Source organism: Petaurus breviceps, unplaced genomic scaffold (assembly GCF_028583685.1).
Source record: "Petaurus breviceps papuanus isolate PSGF00001 unplaced genomic scaffold, PetGlider_PUasm1.0 90881, whole genome shotgun sequence".
Lineage (NCBI taxonomy): Eukaryota > Metazoa > Chordata > Mammalia > Diprotodontia > Petauridae > Petaurus > Petaurus breviceps.
Genome location: NW_027187369.1, coordinates 9,839,716 through 9,852,775, shown reverse-complemented (window position 1 = coordinate 9,852,775; position 13,060 = coordinate 9,839,716). Strand labels below are relative to the sequence as shown.

At 44.7% G+C, this 13,060-nt stretch overlaps 1 protein-coding gene across 1 annotated transcript in view; it reads left to right on the top strand.

Annotated features, from left to right (window-relative positions):
• The window catches only part of LOC138150679 (glypican-3-like), a 309,958-nt gene that overhangs the window by 117,611 nt on the left and 179,287 nt on the right, over window positions 1-13,060 (top strand). The window lies entirely within an intron of this gene.

The window sequence follows — 13,060 nt, the reverse complement described above, 5'->3', positions numbered from 1 at the left end:
CCTCTCAAAGAAAATGGGTCCTGGTCAACCCAAGCTGGCTGTTTCCTGGACCTTCCAGGCCTTTGCCTGACCTCATTTATTCAACAAGCCTGAATAAATAATAATGAATAAATGCCTACTGTGTGCCAGGTACCATCCTAGACTTGGGCATACAGAGACAAAAGCAAAAGTAGACCCTGCCCTGGGGAGCTTTCATTCTATTGGAGGGAGGGCACAGAATATACACAGAAAAATCAATGCAAAGTAGTTTGGTGGAATAGTGCTAACAGTTGAGGAAATGAAGAAAAGTTTCATGTTGCAGGTGGTACTTGAGCTAAATATTGATAAAAGTTAGGGCTTCCGAGAGGCAGAGGTCAGGAAGAAGTGTATTGCAGGCCTGGGGAGCAGCCAGCCTGGGCAAAGTTGTGGAAGCAGGGGATAGAGGTAGGGTGTCCCATAAGTCTGGAAAGGGAGGTTGGAGTCAAACCGCAAAATGAGAAACAGTAGTGCTGTGCCCTATATTGACCATTTTGCTGATGTCTTCTAGGTGGGCATTGGCACTCCTCTTTCAGCCCGTGCCCTACCCAGAACCCACTGTCCTGAGGCTCTAACCTAGGCTGTTCCCAAACACTGAGGTCAACTCACATTTTTCCAGAAGCACTGATATAGAGACAATCATTACCCACTTAAAGGATGTCTGAATTGGGGTAGCATTCCATGTGCTCTGCCCTGGATGAATTTGCTGGGTCTGAAATCCCCACAAATATTTTGTGAAACTCCGTCCCCCCCTCATTTATGCCCTGCTAAGGTCTTCAGTGATCCCCATTGATGCTTGTGACACAAGTTTCATTTATCCCTACTCAAAGTAGGTGGTGGTTGTTAGTGATTGGGGTGGCCCAACTGGTTTAGATTAGTGTTTGGTAGTGTAAGCTAGATGAGTGGCCTCATTATCTCATGTGACATATAGATGATTTTTTACATACAGATATGAAGAAATAAGATATATTTGTATATAAGTCTTTTTTTTAGCTTTTTTTCTTGGAGGGGGGAAGGCAGGGCTATTGGGGTTAAGTGACTTGCCCAAGGTCACACGGCTAGTACGTGTTAAGTGTTTGAGGCTGGATTTGAACTCAGGTCCTCCTGATGACTCCAGGGCCAGTGCTCTATTTACTGTGCCACCTAGCCACCCCTGTATATAATTCTTTAGTGCTCATAAGCACACATCTAAAACCATTGTGCATAGTACAACTATAGAAAAAATGTTGTTGTTGTTTCCCTATGGGCATAGTACTTGAGGCTGGAAGGGAACCATGCTGCTTTATTGTAATGAGACCTCTCCTGTCTCCTCCCTTTCTCCTCCAACATTAAAAAGTCCTGCACAAACATTAATGAGAGCTAAATTATCCAACACCAGCAGTGAAAGCCGTACTTAGCCTTCCTTTAATGTGGTGACTTGAGCATGCACCGGTGTCGGTGACCTCTTGTTGCCCACTTCAGGAGCGTTACCTATGGCTGCTGCTTTCCCAGCTATGCAGCCAAGCTACCCTGCCTTTCTTACTGGACTCCTGTATGTCCCACTTAATATCCTTATATTAATTCAGAATGATAGAGTCAAAAAATATACTGAATTTGGCATCATGAGATACGGGTATGAATTCCAGCTCTGTCACAGATCTGTCAGCTGTATGACCTTAATCAAATTATTTAACATCCTAGGATCTCAGTTTCCTTATCTGCAAAATGAGGGACTTGAACTAGATGACCTCTGAAATCCCTTCCAGTTCCCTATTTGTGATCATTTGAACTCTGCCAGTTCTTTCTATCTCCCTTTTTCCTCTGGCCTTCCCCTCACCCTGCAGAGCCCCAAATGGAGCTTGACAGGGAGCATGGTCAAGTTTTTTAGGGACCCCATTGCTTCATTCCTTACATATCCTACATACAGGCCATGGACATTTCTACTTCCTCTCAGAATAAGCAAACGTAAATGAGTAGGCACCTGCTTCTCATGAAGGATGAGCTTGGGGCCATTGTAATAGTTGCTGTTCAGTTGCCTAAATTCTCTGAGCTCAAAGCTTCTGTGCTAAAGGATTTTCCCTAATCTGTGGTACTTGGAACAGCTGGACCAAGTGTTTTCAGACTTTCAAAAAGTCCACATTTTGGCCTGGACTCAAAATAGGGAGAGTGTCAGCCCTCAAAGGAAGCTTTGGGGAAGCTGTGAATAAGAGAGTAAGAAATGTGAGGAGAACTCTGTGTGGAACCTTGGGCAAATGCCTTCCCCTCTGTGGGGCTCAGCTTCCTCCTCTGTGCAATGGGGGACTTGGACAAGTTTCTCTCCCTCTTAGGTCCTTTTTTTCCCCCAACTCTCTATGATGCTGTGATTCTCTCAAGATGCCTTACATCTGGGTAACACTTAATAGTTTTCAAAGTTTTTACACATCTCAAAGACCTATGGACTAGAAGAAAAAGAAATCCAGCTTTTCATTTTCTTATGCCGAGATGGCAACCCTTCCCTCTACCCCTTGTTAAGATCACATTGCTCCAGACAGAAACTCATTCTTATTGCCCCCAGGGGAGAGGTAACATTGTTCCTATTTTGACCAATGGAGAAACTGAGGCAAAAAGTGTCTGTGATACTGAAACATCCAGTGAATTAAGTCACAAACTTAATGAATTAACTAGGGTCTCTCTCCATCACCCCAAAATAAATCCAAATATATAGATGGTATCAGTAGCACAGAGGTATGGGCTCACTGTGGCCACTAAAGACAAAGAGGGTGTAGGAGGCTCCTTGTGTTGCATGTGGGAGGTGTCCTTAGGAAATTCCTGTTGTGCTAAGGTTGCAGGGATACCATCATATGACTGTATGAGAACTTCCACCAGAGTGTTTAGGGCAAACTGTCGAATAAGAAAGGGGCTAATGTCACTTGGGCCAAACCACTTAATTATCTTGGTGAATGGACCACAGGATCATGTGTAGCTGCGGTGTCCTCAGTGGTTCCTCCTAGGGTCAGCATAGCAGTGCCTACATATGTGTATGTGTTGGGGAGGGTGTTCGGGTATACCGAAGTTACTGGGTTGAACTGCTCTGTAGTGCACAAAGAGTATACCCCACTGCTAGAGGGAGAAGTATTGAGAAATACTACAGTCAGACTGATCCCACCTAGAAGGGCTTGTGTGAATGACATCAGCTGAGAGGAAAGGTCATCACAGCAAGCATGGGGGTTGGGTCATATCGAAGTTGAGCTAAACCGATATGATGCATGGCTGTCATGGACACATGGCTCAAATTGACCAATCGGTGGTGGGCCCAAAAGCAAATGCCTTTGTGAGTTAGCTTTTGGTGCCCCATGCAGTATATCCCCATATGCCTGCTTATATCATAGCCTCAGAGTGGGCCAGAAGGTTGTTGCACAACCATCATCTGAACAGGGAATATACTCTCCAGCGTCAGCAAAGTGGTCATCCAGGTTTCTCTTGAAGAACAGCAATGGAGAACTTGCCTCTTTCACCTGGAGACCAGCCCCCCCCCCCCCTCCCAGTCTTCAATACTCTAGGAAAAACACCTCCAGTTCATTGTGTAAGGATGGCTCAACAGAATAAATAACATGGCCAGGAAACTTGGTCACACCCTAGAGGTCTTCATCTATAAAATATCAGCCCAGTTTGGGCCCCAGATGGGTGAGAGGGTTCCAGAAAAGCCACCGAGGAGGCACTGCTTAAGAGTGGGGAAGAGAAACTTCCCAGCCTCATCCTAGGTCCCCTTCCCCCTCCCCTGTACCTTGACTGAAGGAGCACTTTGTGAACTTCCAAGGGCCCAGAGGTGTCGGCACTTCCCATTATTACCCTAGCCTTCTCATTCAGTTCAGCAATAATGGGGGCAGTTTCTTCGGCATTATGAGAAGCATAGGCTGGGTATAACACAGGAGGGCTAATTCACAGCTCCATGAGGAGCCCAACAGAAAAGCAGCACTGGACCTGGGGGATTTCCTACATACCCACCCCACAAACGGGAAAAAAAGAGTTGGCAGCCAAAAGCTACGAGCTAAACTTTTGCCACACATGTTCTCTCAGCTCAAAACCACTTTCCCCTAGACTCTGTAGGGACTTAAGGGAACATATGTCAATGCTTTATATCAAATGTTCCCACTATACCACCTTAGTAAACTCTTTTCGAAAAGATCATTTAGTCTGGCTGATTAATTGATCTCAACTGGTAATCAAAGCTGGAAGCACACCAGGGGGGCTTGTGAGCCAGCAGCAATAAAAAGACAAAGCCCATCCCCTCAGGGATACCCCTAGGATTCTGAGGGGAATGTGTATGTAGCCTAGCTCTAGAGGACCTCACTTTTTAGATTGAGTGGGACTTGGGATAATGACTGTCAGAATTTTCATGTGCTACAATCAGTTCATAGCTAGAGAGATGGCAGGGCTCTTAACCACAATATGATTCAACCTCCTCCATTCCAAGTGAGAATTAGTAAGGTTTAGGTGGTTTGCTTAAGATCACAGGTAGCTAGAAGCAGAGGCCTCATCCGGACCCATGTCCTAATTCCCAAAGCAATGCCCTTTCCACTGCACTCACTGTGCTGCCCTGCCCTCTAAACTGATCCTCATGTGACATCTTGAAATCTTTTGCCATGCTATTGGCCCTCCTCTGGCCTTGTCGAGTACCCCAAAATAACTTCACTCTCTCTGAGAAATTTGTAGCTGCCTTATTTTAGATGATGCCTGGTGTTGATAGCCCTGGAAATAGCATAGACACTGAACAGTAAAAGTAACATTGTTTCTGTACTAACAGGCTCCTCCCAAGCCTAACCTTGAGGGGCTGAGCCCAGGGTCAGGCCCCAGGCCTTTGCCTGGGAAGGCTGCAGGTGCAGCCTGCCTCCCCCTTCTTGTAGGTCTGAGTTCACATGTCACATTCCCATGCCTGGAAAAGGAACAAGGAGGGGGAGCTTTTCATTTCCTTTTTCAGTGGTGGATTTGTGGCAGGATTTATCCAGGGTTTGAGGAGAGGCGTTTAGCCTATTTAAGGCATCCAAGTCAATCCTTGAATTGCTTTCTGACCAGTTGATATTTTTCTTGCGATCCTGAGCTTCAAGGCCCAGAACCTAATAGTAATGACCAGCAGACATGAGCAGTGTGGTGCTATTGTGGGCCATTTATCCTTAGTGGATTTTATCAGTAACATTTGATTTCCTGTGCAGAGGAACGGGGACATGGTAATGTAGTCAGACTGAAACCTGCCTCAGACACTATTGCTTCCAAGGAAATCCAACAATTTATTGCTTTTCTCCAGTTTCGGGTCAGGTTCAAATGAAAGAAATTCCAGAAATTGTTTTCATTCCAGGTATAAGCAGTTGAAACTAAAGCAGCCAATACCTGCTCATTCCATCCAGAGAGGTTTTCATTCAAAGGTGAAGAAAAAAGACAGGCAGAGTAGAAAAAGAACCTGGGACTGAGAGTCAGGAAACATAAGCTCTTTGGGACTTCCGGGTCCTGCAAAAATCAGACCTGGATCTGGATCCTGATTCGGCTATTTTCCATCTGTGTAATCTTGGACAAGGCAAGTCATCAAGGCTTCCTTAAGCATTTACCTTGTGCCAGGTACTGTGCTAAGCACTGGGAATACCAATACAAACGGAAAAAAAGACAGTTCTTGCCTTTGGGAAGCTTGCATTCTAATGAAGGAAGATAGCACATGAAATAAAAAGTGAAGGGTAGGCAGAGTGGGAGAAGGTTTGATACCCAAGAGAAAGTCCAGAGAGGCTGCAGTGGAGCCTGGCCAGGAGGAGGACATGCTGGCCTGGATATTTTTAAAATGCAGGTCCAGGAGGAACCAGCCAATCAGAGGAAGGGAATGAAAGGGCAGAGAGTACTTCTACTGTGAGAACTCCAGGGAAGGAGTGAACTTACGGGATGAAGAGGTTTCTGGGGCATGGTGAACAAAAGGCATCACACCACATTGCCTCTCTTCAAAATGAAAGACAACAATGACAATAACCTATCCACTGCCATATATTTCTTTCCTGGCTGATGAGAAGCTGAGGGACCCCAATGGGAGTCAAATTTTCGACTTCTTATCTGGAAGACATATGGTACAAGGCCTTTAACTGTATTGCTTTCATGTTGCTTTTTTCTTCTATTGTCCCATTTTTATAACTCTGCCAAGTCATAATAACCACTATCTCAATGATGCTTTCCAGCTTCCAACAAGCTTTCTTTCCCTGTACAGCCCTGGAAAGAAAGCAGTGTAATTCTTGTTACTCCCATTTTATAGAAGAGGACAGTGAGGCCCAGTGACAGATCTAGGCCTTGAACCCGAGGCCTCTGTCTCTTTCCACTTGAGGCCTTGAGTGGCCTTTCTCTAGGCCACACTGGCACCTCCTTTGTAGCACTTGAACATAACAGGGAGACTGCAGAGAGCAGTTCTAGAACCTGAAGAATAGTTTAGGCAGCTCCATCATTACCAACATGATACCCAAGAGACTGAGGCCTGTGTCCCTTCTGGGCCATCCCTCTCCGAAAGAGGGGCAGCATGGTTTTAGTCCCAGCTGCCACTAATTTGCTTTATGACAGTGAGCCAGTGATTTGCCCTCCGTTGGCCTCAGTTTCCTCATCTGTAAAATGAGGGAAGTGGATTATATGGCCTCTGAGGTCCATCCAACTCTGAGTCCTCTGCTCTCATGACTGGGAATAAACTGTACTAAATTATGCTTTCTGGGCCTTCTCTAGTAGACCACGGCAGAGTAGAAAGAGCTTTGACCTTGGAGTCAGGAGACCCTGGATTCAGATTCCTCCCCCAGTGCCAGTGTGGGATGTCAGGTAAGCCACCTGTTCTCTGAGAACTGCCCTCATCTGTAAAATAGGGATTTGAAGATTGTACCACCTACCTCACTTTAGTTGAGAGAAAAGTAGAAGTCATCTTTTGCGATGGTGAGAACAAGGATAGAAACATTCTGAAGATGTGATCAGATTATGTAAGAAAACAGCATAGTCAGAATACCTGAATTCAAATATGGGCTCTGCTATTTGCTTCCTGTTTGACCCTGGCAAGTCCTTTCCCCTTCCTGGGCCTCAGTTTCCTCCTCCATAAAATGTGTGACACTGTGGAAAGAGCCATGGCTTGGGATTAAGGAGGCTTGGCTTCAAACTCTCCATCTCCCACTTGCACCTGGTACTTTGCACGAGTTTCTGCATTTTTCCAGAGCTCAGTGTCCTCTGTAAAAGGAGGAGGCTGGATCAGATTATCTCTAGGGGCCATTCCATCTCTAATACTCTTTGCAAACTTTCAGAAACCAACCCCCCCTTCCTGCAGAGAAACTGCCTTGGGAGGTATGTGAGCGTTGTTAAAAGATGCCTGAATTTTGAGCAGTTGTAATCCTGTGTGGAGTATGGACAAACCTGGCATTAGCTGTGGATCTCGACTCTCCTAGAAGACCTGTTTTTGAACCTCAGCCTGTGGTCTTTAGTACCTTATAACATTAAGCAAGTTTCTCCCCCTATAAAAGGAGGACTAGATGGTGTCTAAGGTCTCTTTCAACTCAAAATCCCCAAAGCAAATGTGTTCACACAGGTTGTCTCTCCGAGTCTCATCCTTCCAACTCTCAAAGCTGCCCTTTCACCTCTACCTAGAAAAAACTTTCTCTTATGTCCAAGCCCAGCTCAGCTGCTACCTCTGCCATGATGCCTTCCTGATGGCCAGCACATACCCTCTTACCCTACCCCCACAGCCTCCCAGGCCCTGCCAGACCCCAACAGTGCCCTCACTTTCAGATTTTCTCAGCCCACTTGGCATTACTCCCCTTCGTTCCTATAGTAGACTTCTCTGGATATGCTGCAGCATGAGACAGCAGGGAGAGAACTTGATCTGGAGTCTGCAGAGCCAAATTCAAGTCCCAGCTCTGTCACTTGCTAGCACTGACTGGGCCAAGTTACTCTGGCTTCAGTTCTTCATCTGTAAAACAAAGCCTGTGAGCTAGAGGGCCTGGGAGGTCCCCTCTACCCAGAAATCAAAGAACCTCTGATACCAAAGATTCCAAGCCCCTTAAGGACCTGGACAGGGACATTTTTGTCTTTGTGCCTCTGTCAAGAACAGGCCGTGGCTCATAATACATGCTTAAGAAAAATATCTGTTGAACTGAATTAAAATGCTGTTACAGCATTTCTCAGATGACATTAGCAGTGACCAGATTTCCCATCATGCCGGTGGCACAGTACACACACACACACACACACACACACATGCACACACATGCATGCACACATATATACATATACAGCATGGAGTAAGGACTTGTGAGAATAAATGAAGCTGTTTGAATTTTTAAAATCCAATTTTCAGTTTGCCTGGGAGGTGAGTGGAATTGAAGCTGTTTGAGACCAGCCAAGAGCCAATGGATTTTATAGACACTTTAGACACCGACATTGTCAATCTGGTAATCCTCGAGTATGATGGTACTACTTTGGGATGGCTTGTTTTCTGTCTTACTCAGAGTTAACCCTTCAGACTCTGGAAGTATGGTTAATGCAAATGATCTCCATTCAAAGCTATCTCCATCCAGAGGTCAAGTGGTGTCAGAGAGGAAAAGCCCTAAGTTCAGAGTCCCAGTAGCTGACCTTGGCCAAGACCCATTGCCTCCTTGCAGTCAGCATTTCCTCCTTTGTCCTTCTGTGGCCATCCTCACAGAGTCATGACCATGGCATGAAGGTGCCACTGCGGTCTCTAGGCTGGTTCCCTTTGGAATCACTCTCCATGTTTAAAAATGTACCTCACCTCATATGTGGAACTGACAGGGGCCTCAGAGAGCATCTCGGCAAATTCCCTCTTTTTACAGAAAAGGAAACTGAAGCCTTGGAAAGGGAAGAGAGTCTAAGGTCACAAAGTAAATTGTTACAATGTATTGTGCAAAAGCGCAGCTAAGTGACAGCTGCAGTAGAAAGAGCACCTGGCCTGAAGTCAAGAAGACCTGAATTAAAATCCAGCCTCTGACATTTCCTAGCTGGGTGACCCTGGGCAAGTCACTTGACCCTGTTTGCCTCAGTTACCTCATCTGTAAAATGACCTGGAGAAGGAAATAGCAAACCACTCCAGTGTCTTTGCCAAGAAAACCCCAAATGGGGTCACGGAGAGTCAGACAGGACTGAAAAACAGCTAAACAACAAAAACAACAATATCGTAGAAGAACTAAAGTTAACAGCCCAAGTTAAGTACCTGTGGGCTTATATGTTCTCAGCATAGCCTCCCATTCAAACAGCAAGAAATTGAATAAAACAGTTCTTGGGAATTCTTTTTGGTGCAGTGTTATTAAGTGGCATGTAGTAATTATGATATTAAAAACACATGTTCCCTAAATTCACCAGACGTGGTAATGATATTTTAAGGCTATTAGGGAAAATGACAGAAGACTTTTTTTAAATGATAAACATGTTTTGGAATATGTTGGCTAATTCTTTTTCCTACAAGAAAATGATCTTTAGCTCCCCAAAGTCTAAGGCTGGTATTGAAAAATGAACTCATGCTGTCCTTCTGTAGGCTGTTGTTAGCATGATGTCCTCCATACTCTCACTGTTGAACACGTGTGCATGTACACACATGTATTTTAGCTCCACACAGAAATAGAATACAAATTATCTCAATTCTGACTTAGGAGCATAGAAACCTACATTTTGAGCTGGAAGAGACTTTGAAAGCTCTTTAGTCCAACCCCTCCCCCCTCTTTTTACAGATGAAGAAATCAAAGCCCCAAGAGGTTAAGTGCCTTGCCCAAGATCACACAGTGGCAGAAGCAGAATTTGAACCTAGGTCTTTTGCCTCTAAAAGTCAGCATTTTTTTACTTCACTGTCCTAAACTATGAGGTATGGAAGAAGAATGGGAAGAGAATCCATATGGAATAGTAGGGGTAAAACCCCACTGGATTTGGCTTTAGAAAACCAGGCTTTGAGGCTTATTTCTATCATTCTCCATCCATGGGACCTTAGACAAATCTAGTCTCCTCTCTGGGCCTCAGTTTTCTCATCTGTGCACTACTCGTGTCTCAGGCCCCTTGTGAGAAAAGTATTTTATAAATCTTAAAGCCCTATAGACATGTAGAATGGATAACGGGGGGGGGAGCACTTTTTTTCTTTAGAGATTTCCAGTAAATCTTAGCATTTTCTTTACTAGCAACCCCTAGACTAGGTAATTTGTTGCCCTGGTGATAGGCATCCTGAGTTTATGACTCTTCCCGGTTTTATTGTGAGGACACACGTAAACAAGACCTGGGGAGTGTTCTGTGTCGTGCCAGAGCTTCATTCCAGGGATGGTTTTAACTCACATGTTCAAGAATGATCCAAGTTCAATGTTACCTAACTAATTAAGACTGAACTTTCTGTCTCTAAAGTTTAGTGGCTTTTCATTATCCTTGCATAATATGCCAAAGGTTGGGAAAGGTATTTAAAGTCCAGCGAGGGCGGGTGGTGGAAGCCAACAGGGAAGAAGCAATGAAATCTTAGGCCTAAATCATTTTGTACTTTTCTGTTGTTCGTTAATATTTTCATTAAATAAGAAAACCAAATGTGGCCTCTATGTGGAAAGTTTGTTTGCTCTTCTCTTTCTTGCCAAAAGCCTCAGTTTCTTCCCTTGCAAAATGAGAGTTAGATAAGGGTCTTCCATTGGCTTCAGTATTGCAAGCACAGTAGGGTCCAGTATCGTGCAAAGAAAAATCAAAACCAAAAAGCTTATATTCTACTGGTGTTATAACCAAATAAGTATATGTAATGGAGGGGAGGGGTGGGTATTAATACAGGATGGGTGGGATGTGAGGTGTTAGGCTACAAGTTATGCTAAATGCTACATATGTGGACAACCGCACCATCGCTGGCTTCATCCCTTTGATCACTATTTTCCCCCAGGTTCAAAGGCAGTCTAACCAGTATGTTCTAGAATCTACTTGGAAATTACCAAAGGTTATAACTCTCTCTAATTAGAGTGCCTAGTTTTCCCATTGACTTCCCTCAGTCTCAGCCACCTGAACTCATAGGACTTGAAAATTCTCCTTGAAAGGCCATGTGATTTATTAGTAGTGGCAAATAATACAAAGAATTCAATAGATATTAAAACAATGAATAACAATAGGCAACAATAACATTTCACTCAGGTTGATTTCTTTCCCTTCCCTGCTCCAGCTTTGTTTGCCCATTGGTGGAGGGAAAGGGAACTAGAAAGTAAAAGTGATTGGGCAGATTTAGTGACAAGGAACTTCCCCCAGCACAATTCTCTGGTGGAAGGAAGGGGAGCAGGAAATTGTGGATGGGACACACTGAAGCTGCCAGGAGATCAACCGCTCTGGCTTCCTCTGCCTTTCTGGTCCATTTAAGCACCTTGTATCAGCTCCCGGCCTTTGCCCTTCCTTGCCCTCAGGCAATAGGGCGTTGTGCCTCTGCTCATGCTCTCTCTGCCTTTGGTACAAGCACTCAGAGGGGTGTTGTGGTTCTCTTTCCTTCTACTTCTCTGTCTGTACCCAAAGAACCCCCAAACTCTTTATAACTCAGGTCTTCTGGAATCTTCCTGGGTCTTAGGAAACCTGGACTACATATGGGAAGAGGGAGATAGTAGTAACACTAGGGGAATCAGGAAAGCCTTCTCCAAGGAAATGGCCCATGAGTTAAGCCTTGAAGGAAGCTGGAAATTCTAAGCTACCGAGGGAAAGAGGGAGTGCATTCCAGACTTGGGGAACAGCTTGCACAAATCCACAGAAGGGAGATGAATGACAAGCTTGGGGAACAGCTAGTGGGCCAATTTGACTGGAGCTCTGCCTCAAGGAGAGTGATGTGTACTAACCCAGAAATTAGAGACTAGGGCCAGAATATAAAGTGCTTTCTGTGCCAAGATAAAGCCTTTAGGCTTGTAACCCCACCTCCACCTCAATGTTCATACATTTAGAGCTCAGAGGGACCTCAGGGGGCATCCAGCCCAATGCCTTCATTTCCTAGATGAGGAAATGAGGCTTCACATAGAAGTAACTTGCCCATGGTTACACAGGTAATAAGATGAATTCAAACCAGATCTCTGAGCCCATATTCAGTGTTATTTCTCACTCTACCATGATACCTAATTATAAAGACAGGTCACATAGCAAGATGCTATGTGACGCTCCATGGGGAAAGCTCTTGTCTTTCAACAGTGTCTCTTGAGCTTCTGTTCAGCTTCCTAGTGACCTTTCAGTGACTTGGTTCTCTTTGCCTCAGTTTAGCAATGTTTAAATTGGATAGAAAACAAGTTCCACTTCGGATTACTGAATAAGCAATGGAAAAGATTCTTCCTTGGTCTTAGAATTTGGACCTTAGGGAGTCTGGAGGAATTTTGACTTGGCTAGTCCTCATTCAGATTGCTGAATGGCTGGAAGAAGGAGTAGAACTAGCATGGGCGTAAAAAAAGTACTTCTTGTCTCCTCCAGGAGAGCACTAGCCACCCAAGCAGCCTGCTCTATCATCTGGTCCCCCACAGTCCCATGACCATTCCATCCCTCTTCCAGAGACCACCTTCCCATCAGGCTAAAGTGCCACACAAGTCATCTAGGATCACTAGAGGATAAGAAGTGAAGGCAGCCACTCGTTCCCAACCCTCTTCAGTCCCTATCCTCCTCTGTCCTCCCTTTCCACTGTCGTTTTTTTTTTAAGAAATTGTTTTGATAGCTTTTGTTTTTATATTACCTAAATTTCTGCATCCCAGTCTCAGATAGTCATTCCATAGAATAGAGAATTTTTTGAAAGCAGAAGAAGGAGGAAAATGAGAAAAAATCAGCAAAACCGGTATGTCAAATATTGGTTGATCTGAATCTGAAAGTAAAAGTAGTGTTCCATACCCATGGACCTCCCACCTCTACAAAGGAATGGGAGGAGGTATCTTCTCATAGCTCTTCTTTGGGGCATTATTCAAAAACTCTCCATCTCACTACTACCCATACATTTAGAACTGGAAGGGACCTCAGAGGTCATTCAGCACAACCTAGCCATTTTAGAGAGGAAGAAATTAGGGCTCAGATAGAAGATGCAACTTGCCCACGGTCGCCTAGATTAATTCAAGTGAAATGGGAACGATAA